Source organism: Plecotus auritus, assembly GCF_963455305.1.
Source record: "Plecotus auritus genome assembly, chromosome: 11".
NCBI classification, from domain to species: domain Eukaryota; kingdom Metazoa; phylum Chordata; class Mammalia; order Chiroptera; family Vespertilionidae; genus Plecotus; species Plecotus auritus.
Genome location: NC_137777.1, coordinates 10,633,165 through 10,636,611, shown reverse-complemented (window position 1 = coordinate 10,636,611; position 3,447 = coordinate 10,633,165).

Below are 3,447 nucleotides of genomic sequence, written 5' to 3'. Positions count from 1 at the left end.
CCTTCTCTGTGATACTCAGATTATTTTCTGAAACACCTATTCTGTATCATGTCAGGTTTTTTTGTTTGGTCTGGGTTGCCTAAATCTTCCTTTGATAGAAAGGTTTTGGTTATGGTGAATACAGTTCTTTGTTTTGTTAATCCTCACCTGAGGATATTTTTTCCATTGATTTTTAGAAAGTAGAAGGGAGGGAGACAGACACATCGATTGCCACACTTGCCACACGCACCCAGATCGGGTCAGGGATCAAACCTGCAACCAAGGTAGGTGCCCTTGACTGGAATCAAATCTAAGACTTTGGTCTGCGGCCAATGCTGTAACTACTGAGCAAATCGGCTTGGGGCAGCAGTTCTTGAATATGCTTAATATTTTGTGAGATTTGTGACTTGAATTTCATGTTTGGAACAGTATTGTAAACCACATAGAAACTGATAAAGATAGTGGTCGATGACAATGTTAAGGGACATCTTAGGGACTATTTGCATAAGGGTCAGTTGAAGAATAAATACTTTTGTGTCTGGATGCTTCCCTATCAGACCTACAAGTAGGTAACTGAGATAAGTGCTCAGACAACCAAGCACCGCCCAGTATTTTAGTGCTCCAGTTTCTTTCCTCTCTCAGACCTTTTCAAGTGAACCTGAATCTCATACATGTTTGATTAGTGTTATAGTCATATAACCTATTTGGCTCATCATCCTGTAGACGGAATAATAGAGTGACTCATAGCCAGTTCTAGGTACGACTACCCAGATCTGAATCCATTGACTTATTGGGTTTGACTTCTCTGTGCCTCAGTTTCCTCAGCTCTGAAATGGGGCTAATGATAGAACCTACTTTAGAGGGTTGTTTTGAAATCAACCAATTTCGTTATATATCAGGTCCTCAGGACAGTTCCTGGCACATGGTAAGCACTATTCTGACTTGCTAAAGGATTCAGTAATAAGAATGAAAACAGGGCTGAAGCCTAAAGTTAATCATCATGTCTAATAAAGAGGGAATATGCTAATTGCCATCACTCTGTCACAAAGATGGCTGCACCCACAGCTGAAGCCAAGTTCCCATAAGGAGCCTTAAGGAGCAATCAGCAGGAACCTGAGGCTATGCCCACTCCCGCCCCCATAGAGCTTGACAGGGGACCTCAGGCAGCATCCCCCACCCAGCAGGGCTTGACGGGACCTCACGCCTCTCCCCCCGCCCTGGTGTCAGGCTGGGGGACCTCAGGCCACACCTCCCACCCTCGAGCCAGGCCAGGGGACATGAGGCCATGCCCCCCGCCTGGTGGGGCTTGCCAGGGGACCTCAAAGTGCACTTCCCATCCTGGTGCTGGGCTAGGGGACTTCAGGCCCATCCCCCCCTGCCAGGTGAGGCTTGACAGGGGACTTCAGGCCATGCCCCCCACCCCGGCACCAGGCCGGGGGACCTCAGACCGCACCCCCTGCTCAGTGGGTCTTGACGGGGGACCTCAGGCTGCGCCCCCCACCCCAGCATCGGGCCAGGGAACCTGAGGCTGCACCCCTCTGCCTGGCTGGGATTGACAGGGGACCTCAGGTCATGCCTCCCACCTTGGCACCAGGCCGGGGGACCTCAGGCCATGCCCCCCACCCAGCAGGGCCTGATGGGGGACCTCAAGGTGTGCTTCCCATCCTGGTGCTGGGCTAGGGGACCTCAGGCTGCTCCCCCACCCCAGCACCAGGCTGGGGGACCTCAGGCCGTGCCCCCCACCAGGTGGGGCTTGACGGGACTTCAGGCTGCGCCCCCCACCCTAGAACCTGGCCTGGGGACCTCAGACCACACCCCCGCCCCAGCACTGGGCCAGGGGACCTGAGGCTGCGCCCCCCTGCCTGGCGGGGCTTGACTGGGGACCTCAGGCCGTGCTCCCCACCCAGCGGGGCTTGACGGGGGACCTCAAGGTGCACCCCCAGTGCTGGGTCGGGGGAACTCAGGCCGCACCCCCTGCCCAGCAGGGCTTGACGGGGGACCTGAGGCTGCACACCCTTGCCAATGGGGCTTGACAGGGGGCCTGAGGCTGTGCCCCCTTCCCAGTGCCAGGCTGGGGGACCTGAGCCTGCGCCCCCCTGCCTGCTGGGGCTTGATGGGGGACCTCAGGCCATGCCCGCCACCCAGCAGGGCTTGACAGGGGACCTCAGGCTATGTCCCCCACCTGGCAGGGCTTGACGGGGGACCTCAAGGCACACCCCCCGCCTTGGTCTGGGCTGGGGGGCCTCAGGCCACGCCCCCTGTCCTTGTGCTGGGCCAGGTGACCTGAGGCTACATCCCCTGCCCAGCGGGGCTTGACAAGGGTGGGACTGGCCAGATCTGGATCTAGCCCAATGGGGGCAGGGGCCGGCCGGGTCTGGGTCTCACGCGATTTTGAGGCGCATGTGGGTGGGCAAGGACTTGACTCTGGGTCCTGTGGTGCACCCCAGACTCTAACAGGAGGAAGGTTTTCATATACATTTTACTAATTTTCTTTCATCTCTGATACTTCTATTATAAAGAAAGGGCAAATAGCAATATTAAATTATTTCTTCTAATTAATCCACTTTTAATGTGCACGAATTTCGTGCACTGGGCCACTAGTATAGCCATAATAATCCTATGTTCATAAACAGGATGATGCTAACATAGACCTATGTATGGCTTTGAAAATAACCAAAGAATTTAGAATTTAAAAGCCAGGTGAAGTTCAGCTAGAGTGGCTTAGTTGGTTGAGCACCGTCCCATGAACGCAAGGGTTACCAGTTTGATTCCTGGTCAGGGCACATGCCTGAGTTTTGTGCTCAATCCCCCTTGGGGTGGGGGGTGGGGGTGTAGGAGGCAGCCAATCGATGTTTCTCCCTCTCCCTTCTCTAAAATAAATAAAAACATTTGAAAAATAATAAAAGCTAGGTGAACATAAAACTATACTAACTAAGTACTTGAAAGTCTGGTGGGTGAAGTGCAAATGGTTTTACCCTTTTGGGTGACATAAGTTTTAGGAACTAAAGTATCAGATATGAATATACTTAAAGGGTGAATGGGACATAACTAGAGAATATAGGGGAAAGGTCTCTTTATTAGAATAAGGTACTAAATTCTGCCACTAGGTGGTGATGCACTACAACTTGACAACTTAAAAGTACACCACACCACACTGTTGAAGATTTATCCTTTCTGTACCCTCACCAACTCCCTCCCCTTCATTTTTCAGGATGACAACACCTTAGAGGTTTATGGCCATCAGGAGAATTTACTACTAAGCTATATACTGATGTAATGAAATCTAATATATGCTGTGCAATGAATTATGAGATGTTATTTAGTTTCAGGATTTTATTACTTCAATCAGTTATGACCATATTTCCTCTTATATGATTGCTCACTCTTTAAACATACCAGATGACTGTATAAGGAACACCTAATAAAGTCTATAGATGTTAAAATCTAAATGTTTTAATTTATTTGCCA